Source organism: Neltuma alba, unplaced genomic scaffold (genome assembly GCF_004799145.2).
Source record: "Neltuma alba isolate B1F8T4 unplaced genomic scaffold, ASM479914v2 tig00010335_pilon, whole genome shotgun sequence".
NCBI lineage: Eukaryota > Viridiplantae > Streptophyta > Magnoliopsida > Fabales > Fabaceae > Neltuma > Neltuma alba.
The window spans coordinates 241,385-262,344 of record NW_021635245.1 but is presented as its reverse complement, the minus strand read 5'-3'; positions in this window follow the sequence as shown (position 1 = coordinate 262,344).

Genomic DNA, 20,960 nt, shown 5'->3' with positions numbered 1-20,960 from the left:
CAATGGCACCAAAAATTACACAATATGGAGTAGGGTGATGAAAATCACACTGATGGGGAAGAACAAACTCGGATTCATTACTAGAACTTGCAAGAAAGAGGCACAAGATAAGGTATTGCATGATCAATGGGAATGATATAACACGGTTGCGCTCTCTTGGATTTTGAACTCCATTTCGAAAAAAAACTCGCAAATAGAGTCATATTCTTTCAGAATGCGTATCACATGTGGATGGAACTCAAAGAAAGATTCAATAAGAAGAATAGAGCTCAGATATTTGCTCTCCACCATGAAGTTACTTTCCTTAGACATGGATCTCTTTCAGTTTCTGCCTATTTCTCAAAATTGAAGGAACTTTCAAAAAAAATTAATTGGCATTAGTCACTCTTTCCTCCTGTACATGTGAAATGTCTAGAACCTATGCCAAGGTCATTCAGGAACAAAAACTTCTATAGTTCTTGATGGGATTTAATGAATCCTATCATCAAGCTAAGAGCTAGATCATTCTAATGATCTACTCCCTAGAGTTAATGAAGCATACGCGCTATGATCATTTAGGACGAGACCCAAAGATCAATTGCCAGCAGCGACAAGCCTCCACCAGGAGAAGAAATTATGATGGTTGCCAGAGGACGTGGCGGCGGCAAAGGTAAAAGACATAGGGAAAGCACGCTTGAATGCAATTATCGTGGCAAAAAGGGGTATCTCAAAGAGAATTGTTAACAAATAATTGGTTACCCTTTAAATTTTAGAGGAAACAAAGGTAAGCAAGGTAAGGAGTTGAATCAATCTAGTACTAACTTATCTCATGTCCACATGCCAACAAAGCAACGTATGTCGGACCAACCTCCACAAATGAATAGTACCCAAAAATCTTAGAATTACTTCTAAAGGAGTCAGAGACCACTGTTAATGCCCTAACTGGTATAGGTTTGGCTATTTCTAACCCTCATAATGTATCTTATGCTAGTTGGATTTTAGATTTTGCGGTCACTATATGTCACATCTTGAAATTTTTATTTAAATATAGGAAGTTAAAAATTTGAATGAGGGCCAATATAGAAAGCAAACAAAGGGATAAAACAACTTTTGATGTGAAACCTTGATAGGAAGAGCAAAATAGGAAGGGTAAAATGGGAAAAATTCTAGAAAAATTCCAAAAAATGGTAAGAAGGTAAATTAGAAATTTTGTAACCTCAAAATCAATGTAAAAATAAACTATTACCGAATTTCCTGAAAACGGAGGTTTTTCATGAAAATAGTTGAAAATTAGAGAAAAATAATTATTTTAAATATTTAGAGGCCTCAATAATTCTGATAAAAATATTAAATAATTATCTAATTATTTATGGAAATTTATAAAATTGATTTTGGACCTTGGAAGTATAGGAAATTATTTCTGGGAATTTATTTCTCACAGTCTTACTAATAAAGGCCTATCCAGGAAGAATTCAAAATAAATAGTTAGAGATGGAGAAAAATTCTGAAAATTTTCAGGTCATATCCTTATATTATAAGAGGATTTTTTATGGAGAAAAATGTGATTTTGGAGGTCTAGAAAAATTATGAAAAGTTACAAGCAAATAGTAACCAATAAAACTTCAAGGTGGTTTGGGATGGTGATCTAATTTGTAAGCCATCTTTTTTGGTCATCTTAGACCATGAGTGGACCCCAAATTGGGCTAGAAAAAGGCCCAAAATTCACGTAAAATTCTATGCCCAATATTAAAGCCCAATTAAACATAAATATCTTGGATTATTTTAGGCAAAACACACTTGGCATGATTTGAAAATTGCAGCTTGTGATGGCAACAATGTGTCCCTCTTATGTGGCACTCCAACATGCCAAGATGAGGGGGACAGAAACTTTGCCTTTAAATACCCTCCTAAAATACATAAAAATAGGTGAAAAATTGACAAAAGAGAGGAGGTTCTGTCAAGTTGTTTTCTTGAGCTTCAAAACTAAACTTAGTGAGTGCATTTGGATAAGGAATCATCAAGTTTTAGTTTTCATCAAGGTATGTTTGAGCTTTGGTTTAGTTAAGATTAAAGCTTGTTTTGGTTGAATATTTGAATTAAAATTCAAGGGGAAAATGCTGCCATTATTTGGGTAAAATGTCTATGCTTTAGGGAAGAATAGAAACCTTAAAAATGAGTTGGAATTATTATGTTTAAGTGGTGTTTGGATTGATTTTTAGAAGCAAACTAAGTTAGGGTTTAATATGTTTCAATTCAGTCAAGAAGAGATCTTGATGTAGGAGTTTGTTTTGATGTGATTTGATAAAAAGGTGTTTTTGTGTTTGTTTTTCATTGGAATCAAACACCAAGAAAAATATCATTGGAATCAAAAATTTTTTGCATAATCCCTATTCATAAACTGATTTTCATGATTTGGAGAAAAATTGTTTCATGGGATTCTAATTATTTTAGGGTTAAATATTAGTGTTTAAGTTAATAATTGTTAATGTAACTTGTAATTATGCTTGGATTGATAGGCATTGTGGAGAAAAATCAACGGGAGCCTTAATCACTTGAAGAGGCTGAATTGTATTAAGCACCAAAGGTAGCATTGAATCATAATTTAATTGTTTATCTTGCTTGTTTAATGTGTTTATGTTGATTGCTTAAATTGAGGAAATTGTGTTATGGCAATTTTTGATTTTATGACATTTGATATGCTTTGGCCATATGCATAGTAATATGTCAATGTGAAAGTGTGAATGTTTCCTCTCTTGATATGATGCATAGTATTATTTTATATGACTTAAGGATGCCCTGAAGTTCTATAACATATCATATTATGTATTACTTGATTTACATGATAACTATAGTTCATTGCTACTGAAATTTTCATGAAATCTCATTCCCTCCTATGTCATATTATGCATTAATAGGGAGTAGATCGAGTATGGATAAAGGCAAGGAGTTGGTATTGAGCTAAGGAGGCCAAGTGACTTTTATGACATTGTATAAAGTTTATGTCATATTTTGATGAACATTGATATATGAGTTAAGGATATGATATACCTTGGAATTCTGTAATTTTATAATGTTGAATAGTTGTTTATAATCATGGTTTGGTGTGTTTGAATGGATGGTATATGGAAAAGAGAAAAGGAAATGGGAGAAAATTGAATTAGAAGATAAAAATGTCCTAAAAAGGGTAGTTTTGAGACATATGAAATAATAAGCAAATGGGAGAATTTGGACTTGAAATTTAGCAGACTTATAGATGTCATTTTTAGCTTTGAATCAAGTGGTAGATCACCAAATTTAAAGTTTTGTTCTAACAAATATGCCCTTTCAAAATTGGGCTAAAATACTAGAAAATTAGAAAATGACTATATGAACAATGCAACTTGGCAAATTTTTGGCTCTGTTTCATAATGATATGATGCCAATGAGTATTTTTTTCCTATAGAAAGCATGACAAGCTTCAAATAGAAATTAGAACTACCTCATTTTGATTTTTCTATATTTTGTTATAAATTTTCAAAGTTGGCCTAATATTTTTATGAATAATAAATAGTACCCGAGGGCTCTCTGTGATCCCAAGTCATGACCGAGGGATCCTAAGTCACAACTTGGCAACAAAGGTTGCCTCTGACCTTAAGTCACGACATGGAAGTACCAAGTTGTAACCTGGACTGAAAACTAAAAATGTTTCAATTTTTACATGGAAGTACCAAGTTGTAACCTGGACTGAAAACTAAAAATGTTTCAATTTTTGGGCTGAAGTAAGCTTTCACTTACCTAATTCGCTTTTGAACGCAGACTTTGAGAGGTAAAAGTAAGGTGTTACACTTTTTGGTATCAGAGCAAAGATTCTAGCTCTGTATGGTTACACTACACTGATTGATATGTGATGTAAAATGAGATTGATTGTTTGCTATTGTGGTGAGTTGGATTGTGTTGGTTGGATTGTATATTATAAATTAAGTACAGGAAAAGAAATGGCCTATTGTGAAGATAATAATTCTGGGTGGACTATAAATCAGAGAATGTTAGGGGAGCCATACCCAGACTAGTACCATCTGATAGTTAAAGACCGTAACGATCCTGCTATACTACCAGTGTATTATCATCTATTAAGTGAAACAAAGGACATTTACTCAGAAGTTGACTCCAATAAGGTTATAGAGCTCGATGACGGTGATGCTCAAAGTGCCCGTGAGGCCAAGACCTAATCCAGATGAAGCAGGCCCCAACACGATCAGGGCAGTACCTATCAGAATGGTAAGGCCTAATAAGATCAAGTCTAAGGACTTTCCAATAAAAAAGAGACTTTTATCGGTAAAGAAAGAATTCAGGGGGTCTGATAACATCTTTAGAGAGTTTGTGGAGCTGGGGAGACATTATTCAGACCCAGAATCAGTATGCTACTATCTATCTGGATTACTTTTTCTACTTAAGATTACTGTACAATGAAGTACTTGAGGAGGATCCAGATATAGATGATACTCTCTGGTACTGAGTATTGACGGATACACTACCGAGTACTCGGGTCTAGCAGGAAGAGCTCTGAAAGATCTGTAGCTGCCCTTTATCCTGTGTCACATCCCAAAAATTTTCACCTGGCTATAAAGGATTAAAAATTGGGATGAGGGTCAATGTAGGAACTAGACAGGGAGATGAAACAACTTTTGATGTGAAACCCCGAAAAGGTCCGGACTGGCATTTTCATAATCATCGGTCTAGGAAGGGCAAAATAAGAAAATTTGAGAAAAATTCTAGAAAATTCCAAAAAAAAAAGGAAAAGTGTAAATTGGAAGTTTTGAAAACTCTTTGAGGCTTGAAAGGTGAAATTACGGTGAAAACAAATTATTACAGAATTTCCCGTAAACGGAGATTTTTTAGAAAATTATTGGGAAATTGAAGGAAAATAATTATTTTAAGTGGTGGGAGGCCTCAATAAGTTTGGAAGAAAGATGGATAATTCATCTAAATATTTATTGAAATTTATAAAATTAGTTTTAGGCCTTAGAAGCTCAGGAATAAATTTTAGAAAATTTATTTTCCCCCAGATTTACCGATAAAGGCCTAATCGGAGAAAATTCAAAATAAATACCTAGAGGTGGTAAAAAATTCTAAAAATTTTCAGATCATGCTCTCATATTAAAAGGTGAATTATCATGGGGAGAAATGAATTTTTGGAGGTCTGAAAAATTATACAATGTTACCAGTGAATAGTAACCAATAAAGTTTCAAATTGGTTTGTGATAGTGATTTGGTTTGTGGCCATCTTTTTAAACTAGTCCAAACCATTTGTGGGGCCCATAATGGACCCAAGAAAGACCCAAATTCGTGTGCTTTCCAGATCCTACAATTTTAATTAAATAAAAAGTGAAAATAAGAGATAAATGGTTGGAAATATCTAATAAAGGGACACTTGTGCAAATCTGATCATTTCACACACTTGATGGCTACTACATACCTTATTAGGTGTACCAATTCGGTCAAATAAGGGGACAAGAGGGTAGACTTGAATTTTCTATAAATACCCCTTGAAAATACCAAGAAAAATGTTAGAAAATTGGGAAAAATAGGGGAGACTCTGCAACTGTTCATCCAACCCTTTTGTTTAAAAATCTTAAGGTGTTTTAGGTAAGAAATCATCCAACATACACCAAAGAAATATTAAGGTATGCCTAAGCATTATTATCCCTAAATATTATATTGATTAGATTAGGATTTTTGCTTGGGAAAATGCTGGAAAAATGCTGAATATTTTGGTTGGGATGTGTGATGCTTAGGAAAGGATAGAAACCTTAATAATCAAGTGGAATAAGGAAGATTAAATGGTATATGGATTGATTTTTGGATGAAATCAAGATTAGGATTAAGGGAGGAATTTTCGGTCTACCACTGTTCATGTAGAAGCAATTTGATTTTGCTTGATTTGATAATTCCAATGGTTTTAAAACATGTTTTTGTGCAGGGATATGTTGTTGGAAAGTGTTTAAAATCATTGGAATCAGAAATGGAATTTTTAGAGATATATAACCCCCTATTTGGCCAGTCACTGTTTATGGAGGAGGAGTTTGAATTTTAAAAATCTGAATGCACTATTGGATTCTTCATAAAAATTTGTGTAGGATTGAGCAATGAGGTTATTGATTCTAAAGGAGGAATCATATGGTTAAAAATCAAAGAAAAAGGGGAAAACTATTGAGTTAAAGTTTAAGAATTGTGTTTAAGTTGTTTAGGAATTAATATGGCTTATGTTTATACTTGGTTTAATAGGCATAGTGAGGAGGAACCAAGAAGAAGCTTTGTTCTTGAAGTAACCAATTGGACAAGTGTTAAAGAGGTAGCTTTGAATTATAATTTGATTGTTTATCTTGCTTGTTTAATGTGATTTGTTGTTTGCTTGGGTTGAGGAACTTGTGTTGTGATATTAGTTGATTGGATAACCTTGGTTTATGCTTTGGCCAAATGCATTAAATTATGTTAATGTGGAAGTGTTGATGTTCCTCTCCTAACATGGCATTAAGCATGATTTTATGTGGTTTGATTATGCCTTAAGGTTTGATAACATGTCACATATGAACTTGCTTGATTTACATAAGAACTATAATTCACATGCTACTGGGATTTCTTTGAAATCTCATTCCTCTTATGTTAAATTATATCTCAAATAGGGAATGATTCATCTGATGGCATGGGCAAGGAAACGATTTTGGGATATAGGAGCCTTTTGGAATTGATGTTATTATGTTATGTTGTGTAATGTATTAATGAACTTTATGTTAAGAATGCAATGGATTATGAAACGCTGCAAAACACGTTATAATGGTTCCAATTGACGTATAATGGGTTATAAAGAGAAGTGTGACATCCTGCACTTTTGATAAGTTGCTGAATGATTTAGAGATATTTGTTTTTACTCTATTCTCTTTTTCTGCCTCTCTGATGTGACTATGGATGAATGTATTTGATGTGTTATATGGTTGTGACAGGTTGTATAAACACTTGAACAATGTTTTACTGACTGTGCCATATTTGTATATATAAGTAGAAAATTTTAATATAAAATATCATTTATATAAAGTGATGGTTCTGCTCCTCTTGTAGTTAAGAAGAATTAACAAAATGATTAGAACAAGACGTGCAAGTCGAACAAAGGAAGAACTAGTAAGACACGCCTGTTGACCATATGTAAAGGATCATAGAAAGGTTAGAAGAATAGCAAAAGACATCTGTTGTTTAACGATAATGCCTTATATAGTGACCTGTTTCACTATAATTGTAGCAGACATTTGACTTTGCTAAGTAAGGCTTGCTCCCATGTTGCTTTCCATAAGTTACACCCTTTTATCCTTCTTGGTAAATCGAACCTCATTTGTTTACAGCTTCTTCTAGTTTGCCTACTCTTTCCAGCTCTCTTCCTTTTAGAAGTATTTCCTGGTTTGAATTTCTTGTTTCCAAGTGTGTCTCCCATCATGGCTTGCTGGTTTTGACCATCTTTCAGCACTTTGCAAACTTCTACTACCATATTGAAATTCATTAGTTGCATAGGGGCTATGCGTTCTCGAAGACTAGGCTTAAGACCTTTAACCAACTTCTCTGTATTCCACTTCACAGCTTGCTGTAAGTAAGTGGAATAATGTAACAGATACATATGTCTAGCCACATAGCCTTCAACAGATTCATCCTCAGATTGTCTCAGAGCAAGGAATTCCATTTCCTTTTTATCTCTTTCAGCTTGAGGAACATACCTTGCGTAAAATTGTTCCTTAAATACTTCCCAAGTAATAGGGATGTTCCCTGCCTATAGAGCTGACTTTAGGTCCTGCCACCATGGTTCAACCTCTCCTCTCAGTAGCATCACAGCAAGTAGTACTTTTTGCTCATCAAGACAATTCATATTTTGGAAAGTTGTCTCCAAGTTCCCAATCTATTCCTCCACAATTTGCATATTAGTACTTCCTTTAAACATAGGAGGATTGCATCCATGGAATTTTGAAATCCATAGTTGCCTTCCATCCTATTCCGCAGTTATTCTGACTTGTCCCGATAAAAGGATTTGGAATTGCATTGGCATTTCAGGGAGTCCCATGATCCTTGCTTCTAGATGCAAACGATGAGTACCAGCCACCCTTGTTGCCATTATTGCTTCCCTATCTTGTCGAGCCTGGGTTGCCATGAGTTGCGCCATACTCTTTTGTTGTTCTCCTAAGCAATTTATAAGGGCTTCTAATGGATTCATAGAGGATCTGGCCTGCTTCTCTTGTTGTGTTCTCATTTGAACATTAGTATTGGATCTATACATCTTGATATTTTCCTTAACATTGAAAGAAACACAGAGATCACATGTTTAACATTATATACCTTTCTATTTATTATTATCATAGCATAGTAATCATAAGGGTTTTACCTTTATGTCACAGTAAATAACCAATAACTTGGTACTATGAGTGCCTCAAATAAATTTCTGACTATCCTTTCAAGGTTCAAAATAATCTCATTCCCCATTGCTTTACCTCTATCGAGGACTCATCACTCTGTTAGCATATCAAAGCATAGGCTACTATTCCTCTTACCTGTTTTGCTCTACTAATGCCATCTCTTTTTGCAAAAAATCTCTTGACTTTGCTTATATCCTATTAAAGACTTTCAATTTAATCATTATTTTTCTAGAGAGGAGTTTCTCAACAATCCTCTATTATTTCTTACTTCTTTTCTATGTCTACTTCCCTTGAAGTGGTCACCTTAACCTTTCAATCTTCATAGGAGCCCATATGGGCAATCTATCATTTTCAATTTCTATACTTTCCTTATAATGCATCAACTAAATAACCAAATATAAATCCAGTCACACAATAATCCATCATCAAACAGACACCATCCAATTCCCAAATCATAACAAAAAACAATCACATTTGGTGTCATACAACAATCAATACAGTATAGCTATACAGAGCCAGAATCTTTGCTCTGATACCAAAAATGTAACCCCTTAGCTATAGATCATATTCAAGTTCATTTTATATCAATTGGAACCACGTTGGATGGCTTACAGTGCAAGAAAACAAATCTGGAATTTTTGCTTTCTCGGGTACTGTTCATTTGGTAAATCCAGATTTTTTGGCTAACTTTGAAAATTCATAACTAATTCTAAGAAAATCAAAACAAGGTAATTCCAAGTCCCATTGAAATCTTTCAAAGAGATCTATATGAGAAAAATATTTTAGGGGCTAACTCGTCATGGAATAGTGCCAGAACTGTACGGAATTTACACTGTTCATATAGTCAAAACTGTTTTCCAGATTTAAAGCACTGACTTTGAAAAATCACCATAATTTGCACACATCTCCAATTCTAGTAAATTACCCATGGATTTAAATCTCAAGATGTGTATTTTAGGCATACAAAATATCATGGCCACATTCATACAAAAACTACAAAATATTTATCAAAGTTTATAGCTCCATAGGCAACAATTTCCAGCATCATTACATACATATATCAAGTTTATGCCATGGAATGTAAAACTATGAAGCTATTCTTCTATTATGCTCTTCCCTCTTCGAAGTGCCTCTACCTCTACTTGAATCATGGTAAATTTGGGAAGAGTGAGATTTCATAGAAATCCCAATAGCAAGATAAAATCAACTAAGCATTAACAAGCATCATTATCACACAACTTTACTAAAAGTCATTGTTAGGGAACTAATACTAACTCATACCTTGTGAAACTCTAACATGCAATAGCTAAGGCATAACATTGCAAGGAGCAACCACAAGTCATACGTAAACTTTCATATAGCTCAACCATCCAAAGGCAATAACATAAGTATAACAATAATGCAATTTAACAACAACGTTAATTAAATCTTACTACCTCAAGTGAAGTAAGCCTTAACTCTCTCTCTCTCTCTCTCTTCTTGTTCTTGGCTCCTTCCTTCACAAATATCAAAGCCTATCCAACAAGGGGTATAACTAATATATACCATATCATAACAAAACTCAATGTTTAAATTGAATAAAGCCCTTAATCTCTTTCTCTTTAATTTTTGAGTTTTGTTTCCATCAACTCATAATTTATTCTCTTAGGCCAATCCTATATAATTTTTTTTTCATGTAGGATCCAAATATGAGCTCAAAATTATAAAATTCATCTTCCTTCCTCTTGAATCCCTTAGGCCAAAACACTTCCTCTTTTTCACCTAAATTTCCAATTTTGATTTAATGCTTCCAAGACTTGTTCTTTAAGTGTATCTTACATAATTTTTCATTCTAAACATATTGGAAGCATCAAAACAAGCAAAAGCCAATTCTAGGTGAAAAGTCCTCTTGGCCGTGGGGTACCCTAAGTTTTCCAACAACAACAATATCAACCATAATCACATAATACCACTTGATTCAAGTCATAAACAACTTCTTAAATTAATTCCCATCATCAAAATCATCCTCTACCAATCCTATATAATTTCAGCCAGCAAGAAGGGAAGGGAAAATCATGGATTTTCAACCATAAAACTTAAGATTTCTACGCATTAAACCAACTAGGATTAATTACTAATTTTGGATCCAAGTTTGGTTGGTTGATTTCTTGCCTTGTCCTCCTCTGTAAGCTTTAAGTTTTCAATTCTCAAGAGTTTTCCCTATGAAAACAAAAATGTGAAGGAGGCGGGAGAGGAAGATGGGATTTTATAAAGGTCTTTGGATAATTTTGCCCTTAACCTTTTTCAAATTGCCAAAATTATGTGATTGGTTGATAATTTATATATATGAGGTCATAATTCCCAAAGGCTTATGTCATACACATCTTGAAACTTCTCCTTGCTTCTTCCACTTTCCAAATGGCACCAAGAATAGCTTAGTCAAGAAGGAAGAAGATTTTTCACAATTTATCCTGCATAACTTTCTACCAGCTTAAGTAACTTTTGTATTAGTAGTATCATAGTTGTCCCTGATATTTTTGACCACCTATCCTCATCTTTTACCATTTACTTTTGAGTCACCACCCGTAATAATGGTTCTTAAAAGAATAAAAATCCTTAGTAAAAAATAGTAGCTAAAAGTATTACTTTTCCTTCTAGAAATGCTTTCTAGAGTTCTAATACTCAGAAAATTCTTCTGTTAGTTTTAAAATCTCTCTTTAATTCAAAGGAAATTCCATGAATTTTTCTAGAATTTAACTCCCCCTATAGATGTTTCTTTTTGAATTTCTTGGATAAAGCGCTGATTGGCTTAACTAAGCTTTAAATATTTTTAAAGCTAATCTGGGGGTAATTTGGGAATAAAATTACCTCTACAATATTCTAAAACTCTCAAGGTATTTTATCCATATTTTTTGCAATTTTTCTGAGGCCTTAGAGTACATGAAATAATTAAATTTGACTAATTTTCCTTAATTAGTCAAATAGTGCGAAAATTACTAGAACATTAATATTAATTAATTTCCTTCATATTTTTTACTTCTGGGACCATCATCTTGTTCTAGAGAATTTTCTCCAATTTTTGGGGTTTTCTAGGAATTTTCAGAGCTTTTTGTCATATTTCTCTAATTTATATTGACTTACTCAAAATACTAAAAATTCTACTTTGGTCCCTGTTCTGATTCCACATCAAAAGTTGTACAATCTACATTAACACTAATATTCTGGCCCTTAACCATCTTTAGAGTAAGTATACTTTAGTCACAAAATATTGGATGTGACACTATGCCGCCTCCAAATCTAATCGAGAAAGGAAGAGAGGAAAGAGGGTGATGGAGGAAGGTCCAGAGGAGGAGGCAATTAAGGGTGGCTCTAGTTTCAACCTTGCCTCTTTGAATGAGCAGATTACCGAGCTAGGTTAGAAAGCGACAAATCTAAGCAAGGAGTTCGATGCATATAAAGCTATCTCCATGTCTCATGAGTTCAGAAGGCAGAGGTTTATGGATCCTCTGATATTGGAGATGGCCAGGGCTCTTAAGGTCAACTTCCCTCAAGAGTATGAACAAGCCTTCTCTTGGATCCTTTGAGCTAACATGTTGTCTATTAAGAGCAAAGGTCCTTATTAACTCCCATGCAGCTCTTGGTTCCATATTTTCCACAGACCTATTTGCATCGACATCCAAAACTTGTGCATCATATGTTGACAACCCATTGTAGAAATATTGTACCAAGTCCTCCTCAAGAATCTGATGGATGGGGCACCAAGTAAGCATCTCTTGAAATCTGCTCTAAAATTCAAAGAACGTCTCTAATGGCTCTTGCTTAGCTGCTGAAATTTCCTTACGGGCAGCTGAAATCTTTATAGAGGGGAAGTATTTACCCAAGAATGCTTTCTTCAAACTGGTCCATGACTCATAGGCATTGTCCACGTAGAGTGGCAGGTTCATGTACCATTCTTTAGTTTTGCCTTCCAAAGATAAGTGAAGGACCTTCCATATAACGTCATCAATATTGGCTCCTACTGGCTTCATGGACAAGCACTGCATATAAAGAGTCCGGAGGTGCAAGTATGGGTTTTCTCCTGTAAGACCATGGAACTTAGGCAATGAGTGAATCAATTGACCTTTAATTTCAAAGTCTGCATTGAAAATAGGAAAAGCACCAGGCATAGGTTCAAAGTTCCCATCAGATTGAGTTAGTTCCTTCATGGTTCTACTCCTAGGTTGTTCATTAATCCTATTTTGGCCATTATTTTCTCCTTACCCCTCATTACCATCATTATTAGGTCTATTATGGTTACCATTCCCATTCCCACCGTTTGGACCATGAGGAGGCACTTCAGCCATAATTTCTTCTTCTACTTCCTTACTCTCAGATGATGTTGGAAATTGTGCCCTAAGGACCAATCATTGTGTTATGAACATTGTTGATTTATGAATTTCTTAATTATGTTATCATATTATTTGCATGTTTACTGTGATGACTATCCTTGGATAACTCATGATTTTATCCTAAATGTCCCTGGTCAGTCATCTATGTGGGAGCAGAGGTGAAATAAGACCAGTATGACTTTGAAGATGTATGAGATATAAATCAAAGTCATAGGCACATGTAAGAGTACAAGGAGTTGGACCGACCCACTATGAGAGAGCTGCATGGGTTAAGTCATAAGCTTCTCTCATATACAAACCATGTCACTATGCCCTTTGACCTGAGATCATCATGGATTCCTACATGAGAAACGCTCAGCTTTGACCTAGTCAAAAGTCACTTTTGACCGAGTGATCATAAAGACTATGTTCAGGCTTAGTGGTTTTTCATATGGAGGAATGTGAATGGTCAAAATGGAATTTGTCCCTCACATTCGTAGAGAGATATTACTGGGCCCCTCGATGAGTAAGTCTGAGAAATGTATGGCCATACTATAATGGAAAGGTAGTTCCATTTCTATACTCAGACTACTCAGGGATCGAGAAAGTAACGGTCAGGAATAGGAGGATGACGTTCTCCATGCCTCATCCATGACCAAAATGTCATGTGACAAAAGGGACGTGATATGGTTGTATGAAAGGTTACATCGTTCATCGATCCTCATATGATTTGGGTAGTCGTGATGTCTTGCTAGAGACCGCTTACAACTTGTGAGTCATTATAGTAAATGGCCCACTGCCAACTTCATATGGGCCTACAGGGTCGCACACAAAATAGCCCAACACGAGCTATGATGTCCAGATTCATTGAATCTAAGATATGTCCAGATTCAATGAATAATCTAGGGTGGACGTATATATATATATAAATTCGCATATATATATATTATATGATATAAGAGATATTTATAAGATTTGATTTATAAGGATAAATTAAATCTATATCATTTTTTAAATTGATAAAGTATAATATCTCAAATTTGATTTATTAGAATAAATCAAATATAATTTTATCATATCTTTATTTTGAATTAAATGAATAGGTGAATTAAATCTGTAGGATGGATTTAATATACAAACCGTATTTATTTAATTGATTTCTTATCAGATTACACAATATATGATATTGTATTAATTTCATAATTAATTTAGGATTAATTCCAAAATCCAATGTCCTTTATAATACCGATGGCATCTTATATATTTGACATTAGGGGCTAGGGTTTCATGTGGATGAGAGTGCAAAAGGTTTACAGATAAGAAACGGCCAAAAGAGAGACGGTGAGGATGGATTCTCAAAAACCCTAGAAGGACAAGAGGTGCTAGCACGTCGTTCGTGATTGGTACGCTGTTCGTGTGGATACCGGTAGAGGAAGCCGATTTGAGTTGTCGACTTCTCATGATCGAAAGGAGAGCATAGTCATCCCGAACGTCAGAATCCCCGAGCCACCAACAATTCGAATACCGCAGGTAACACCTCTTATTACTTGACTTAAACACAATCGGTAGATCCGAGCAAGGGATTGAAAAATTTTAAAAGTTAATTTCCGCTGCGTGTCTTTCAATTCCTTACAGATGATTGGGGTAGGTCTCATAAAATAAGTGGGCTATGAGATCCTGTATGTCTACCTCTCCTACCTCTACGCACTCTAGGCATGCACAATTACTCAAGAATTCAAGCACAGATAGAGTTTAAGAAAGAAGTAGGTTCAAAAGCATGTATTTACCAAGTATGTATTTCAAAATTGAGGCAAACTCAATGATTTCAAATAATGCTCAGTGAGTTTGAGGTGTATGAAGTGTTATACACTCTCAAAATATGTGCAGAAAGCAAAGTTATGCAGAAAGAGTAAGTCTGGATACTCAGGAAAATTTTCAGTGGAAAACCAGATCAGGTCGCGACTTGGGTGATCTAGGTCACGACTTCAATGAATTGAAAGCAACCCTGAAAGAAGATGGAGTTGAGGTTGTGACTTGAAAAAGTCCAGGTCACGACTTAAACAGACCAAGAGCAACAATGGATAATAGAGGGCTGAGGTCGCGACAAGCCACAAGTCAGGTCGCGACTTAATCACTTAGGTCACGACTCCAAATATATGAGGTCGCGATGCAAAGTCATAGAGAGCTATTTTTGCAAAATCTTTAAAAAAAATCAGTAAGTACTTAAACTAGATGCTGAACAACTATGCACAGAGTTCAAAATTTCAAGTAATTGGCTAAAACACTTAGGATCAAGCTAGAATAAAATGCAAAATGCTATGCAAGAATGCAAATGCAAATGCAAATGTATAGGGAAAAAACAAGATATTTAGTTCTATTTCTCAAAATTTTTGATGCTATGAAATGCAAGAATTTAGTTCAAAAACTAAAACTCTATGAGAATCGACCCAAATCACAATGGTGAGAAAAACCAATTACTAGGGAACCAAGTCAATGGCTCCCCAGCAACGGTGCCATTGATCGATGTGTCGAACTGTCACCTTCCAGATTGTCAAGAAAGAGAGTTACACCAGATAAAATGCAGTATAGGATGCAACCAGTCATTCTTCTCGAGGAGCTTGTTATTGGAAATCCTAGTCTAACTTGGTTTTCAAAAACATTATAAAAAGGGGGGTTTTAGTTGTTTTAAAAGTGGTGCAACAAATGTAAAGTGTAGAAAGTTAACTATTTGTTTTGGTATTTTAAATGAATGAAGAAATATTTTGGATTAAAAGGGAATTATGGTTAAACAATCTCTTAATGATGAAAACTCAGCTATCATTGCTCTTTAGAATGATTGGGAGTTTGGAAAACCTCTAAGTCTATAGAAAACCCCAAGTAATCACTTGGGTCTAATGTCTTAATTAATGAAAACTCACTTTAATCAAAGTTAATTAACACCTCTTAAGACACTACTGAAAACCACTTAGAGTGTAGATGAATGAATGATGCAAATGTCCTCTGAATGTCAATCAACAAACACAGAATACCAAGCATGCAAATTAATCACAATAATCATTGAAAATCAAATTGAACACAAGGATTCAAACTAAAATATTATATAGATTAATCAACATTAACATCATCCAACCCAAACACAATAGAATAGTCTAAACACCAGGTTTACAATCATAAACCAAGTTTGATGCAAGTGCAGAAAGTTCCTAAATCTAGAAATATTCAACACAGCATTAAACAAAGGTATAGACTATAGAGAGAAAACTCCCTGATTAGATTACTGAGCTCAAGCTTCGTTCTCCATCACTAAGAGGCTAAGGGGTTTTAGCTTCTCATGCCTTCAAACTAATCGCAATCGCTTTAGGAATGAACAGCCATGGTTGAAGCTAAAAATGAAGCTGGAAAAGTGGATAAGAAGGGTGTTGGAATGGTTTGATCGGTCCAAAATCTTAGAAAATGATGAAGAAATAAAAAAAATGAAAGTTTTGGGTGTAGGATCAATGGAGACTTGAGAGGAAATAATGGTGGCTCAACCTTGTACAAATCTGCATAATGGAAGAGTGTCTTTTCATGGTGGCTGCCCCCCTTAGGTATATAGAAGCTCAGAAACTTATTCCAAAAAGCACAGCTTCACTTAATGTACTCAGGTCGCGACCTGGGAAGACAGAGAGCTCTTGTCTTGACTTAGGTCTAAAATGTGTAATTTCACTCAGAGGCATCCAAGTCGCGACCTAAGTAGTCCATGTCGCGACCTTGGGAGGCAGAACACTCCCAACTTTTGTGTTTTGGTCCTTGTAACATTTTGGCTCCATCCATGCTCCATCATGATTCTTGGGTCCTTCTCCAATTGCCTGAAAATCATAACAAAGAGCTTTGTAAAGACCCACTGATTACAGATCAAGGCAATTAAAATTTAGAAGAGAAAAATGACCCTTTTTACCCCTTAAACAGCAAAATGCAATGCATGACTCAATGTAATCAAATGGATATAAATGCACGCATAATGAGGGTAAAATTGTTGCAAAACATTAGAAAACACTTGAGAAAACCATATAAAGATTGGGTTCTATCAGGCATCTCATTCCTCTTAGTATTACCTCCAAACCTTTGGCACTTATCACAACTCTTACAAAACTCATAAGCATCCTTAAAGAGGGTAGGTCAATAAAACCCAACTTCCAAAATCTTTCTTAAAGTCTTCTTAGCACTAAAATGGCCTCCACAAGTATGAGAATAGCGTGCCTCCATGATACCTTGAATTTCTTTATTTGGGACACAATGCCTAATCAATTGGTCATTGCACATCCTCCATAAGTGAGGTGGTTCCCAAATGTAATGCTTAGCCTCACTTTTGAGGTTGAGTCTAAAAATGGGACAATGTAGCAAGGATTAAACCATTAGCAAGAAAATTGACCATGTTAGCAAACCATGAGTCATGAGAAGCTATAAAACAAAGAATAGCAGTTGGAAATTCTTCACAGGTCAAATTAGGGTCAAAAACTCCCCTAGTTCCTATTGGCAATCAACTCAAATATTCTGTACCATGGTTTTCAACTCTACTTCGGTCTTTAATCTCTTTGTCAAACTCTTGGAGAAGTAAAACCCATCTTAAAAGTCTAGGCTTAGTGTCAGACCTTACTATCGAATCTACTTAGGGTTTAATTAAAACCATTTTAGACCACCTTGGATGGTTTGGGACTCAAAAATCCATGAAAACACTAATTTTCAGATTTTTACTGTTCATCAGGTAAAAATCAAGTTTTCTGGCTCAAGTTCAAAAATTCATAACTTAATCTAAAAAAATCAAAATAGAGTGGTTCAAAATTCTATAAAAAGCTCTTTGAATTCTCTTTCAAGGAAAAATAACCTTGTAAACAATTCCATTTGAAAAAGTGTCAGGTTTTTGTGAAAGTCACCTCTGTCCATTAGGCAAAAATCCTTTTTCCAGATTCTAAACCTTAACTTTGAAAAATCATTAAAAATTGTGTATTTGGCTATTTTTAACATAATGCCTATCAATTTGAAGATCATGACGTCAAATTTAAGCATATCAAATTTCGTGCAGAAATTCATTTGGTAACTTAATAAAACGTGGCTCTAATTTGACATCCTGCTTAGGGATTATAGCTCCAACCATAGATGCTTATACATAACCAAATATAAATATTTCCTCATGGCTCATCACCATATTTATCCTTGGATTTTCAGCCTCCCTTTTGATGATTCAGTCCCTAAAATATTAGGTTATATATGGGGGATGAGATTTCAATGAAATCCCAGTAGCAAGATCAATCAACCAAAATATCAACGTGCATCAATTACAAGCATTCCAACCTTTTGCTATTAATAGGGAACTATTTTACCTCATACATGTAGCACTTTAACATGCAATAGCCAAGGCACATAAAGCAAGGAGTATAGCTACATAATCATCATCATCATCATCATTTAGTTCAACGACATAATAGCACATGAAATTGCATAGCAATCAATGCAACACTCAACATTAAGGTCAATTAAATCTTACTACTTTAATCTAATACTCTCGATTCTTTGACCTTCTTCCTCTTCTCCAAAATTGACAAACCCTAATCATGATATATCATAAAAAGGGCAGCAAAGTTACCAACCATTCCATATAAAATTAACAACATAATTCAAGTAACTCCTAAACCCCTTAAAACTTCCATCTTTGTTCTTGAATTTTTAGAGTTTATTTCCTTAACCCTAAAAATTCCCTCTTGACTCATTCCTACATGATTTTTCATGTAGATTCCAAATATCTACTTAGATTTAAGAAAATAAACTTCCTCTTCCAGTTTCAGCTTGGCCGAACCACTATGGTTCATTTTCAAAAAATTACAACTTTGATTTTAATGCTTCCAACACTTGCTCTTTAGATTTATCCTACACCATTTTCCATTTTAAACATAATGGAAGCCTCAACACTTTGAAAAACAATTCCTAAGGTTCAGTTTTGAAAGTGGTTGAAAGGTCCTTCTAATAAACCCACCATGAAAAACTTCCAATAACATCTTAGACCACTTGAAAACATCATGATTTAAGGTGTTCTAACAAGATTTGCCAACAAAACTTCCTCCTCTACAATATATATGTTTCGGCCAGCACCAAAAGAGAAGAGAAACTATAATTTTCAACTATACAACTTAAGTAAACAAGCAAGGAATCATCTTAGAACAACTTACCAAGCTTGTATCTTAGTTAGAAGATCAAAATAGCTTGCTTTTCTCTTGATTTCCCTTCAAGCTCACTCTTTTCTCTCTTGATCTCTCCTTGGCCAAATGATGATCTAATTTAGGGGGAGGAAGATCTCAATTAATGCACCAAAATATCCCAACAACCATCATAAATGAGTTGCCAAGTGTCACCTTCATACTTAGTCTTGAAATTTCTCTCTTAATTAAGTAAATCATAATGTAATTAAATTTCAAAGTCAAGATCCCCTCCACTTAATGCTTGACACTTGGAAAGCTTTAATTACCATCAATTAGAGGCTTGACAAGTGGTAACTTGTGGGCCAAGTAAAGTACAAGACTCTAGTCTTTACTTTATCGGTGCACTTTTACTCCGAATTTGATTTCTTTTCTACAATTACAGTGCTCTGGCTTCTGTAATTATTTTCTATCAGATCTATAAATTATTCTCCTCATTTTTATCTTCCTAAATTGCCCTCTTTGTTTCAAATTTAATTTTCCAATAATTAAATAAAAGGAAAAACTAATTTCCTTCTCTTTATTGATTTTTCCACTTTTCAAAGGAATTAGGAAAAATCTTAGATACTTGAGGATCTTTTAATTCCATAATCTCTTATAATTTCTTGGTATATCATAGGAATTTTTTTGGGATTTTATCCTCCTTAAAAATATTTATTTGGAATTTTCCAAATAAAGGACCTTAAACTAGCTTAAATCGCCCTTAAATTCCTTTGTAATTTTTCTGAGGGTAATTTAGTCATAAAACCAATTTTATAATCCCATATAATTCTCAAGGAACATTGTCCTAATTTTTTCTTAATTTTTTGAGGCTTGAAAATATTTTTCATAATTATTCTTGATCAATTTTTCTTAATTAGTTAAACTTTTCATAATCGACTTAGAAAATTATAATAATTATTTTCCACCATAAATCTTCTATTTCTCCTTATCCTTTTTGGCCTTTAAATATTTAGGAATATCTCTATTTCTAAATGCCATATTACTGGATGTGACACTTAGTGTGTGGCTTACTAAATAAAAACTTAACAACAGCATGATCAGTATAGATAACCACTTTTGATGCAAGAAGGTAATGTCTAAATTTGTCTAAAGCAAATACAATAGTATAAAGTTCCTTTTTAGTGGTTGTGTAGTTAATTTGTGTATTGTTAAGGGTTTTGGATGCATATACAATGACTTGAGACAACTTATTCACTTTTTGACCTAACATAGTACCAATGGAAGCATGAGATGCATCACAAGCAAGCTCAAAATCTATGTTCCAATTAAGTATACAGAGTATAGGTGGAGAAACAAGCATGCTCTTTAATGAATCAAAAGCCTTTTTACAAGCATCATAAAAAACAAATGCCATATCTTTTTGCATGAGCCTAGATAAAGGATTTGCCATTTTGTTGAAATCTTTCACAAATCTCCTATAGAAACCAGCATGTCCAAGAAATAACCTAAGTTTCTTCAAGTTAGTTGGATAAGACAAAGAAGCAATAACTTCAAATTTTTCTTTGACTACTTTAATTCCTTTCCTAGAGACTAGATAATGCAAGACAATTCCATTGTCAACTATAAAATGGCATTTTTCAAAATTCAGAATCAAATTCCTTCAATATACCTTGACAAAACCCTATCTAGACTTTCCAAACAATCATCAAATGTGTCACCATACACAGTAAAATCATCCATAAAAACTTCCATAGATGAGCCCAAAAATTCACTAAAAATGGACATTACGGCTCTTTGAAAAGTACCCAGGGCATTACATAGCCCTTGTACCAAATGTATAGGTGAATGTGGTTTTGTCTTGGTCTTCCGGGTAATAAGAATCTAGAAATAACCTGAAAAACCATCTAGAAAGCAATAATTAGTTCTTCTAGCCAATCTTTCAAGCATTTGATCAATAAAAGGTAGAGGAAAGTGAAAGAGAGCCTTTGTTATCGTTCGCCTTGGGGTTCTCAATCAAAAATAAATCCAAGCTA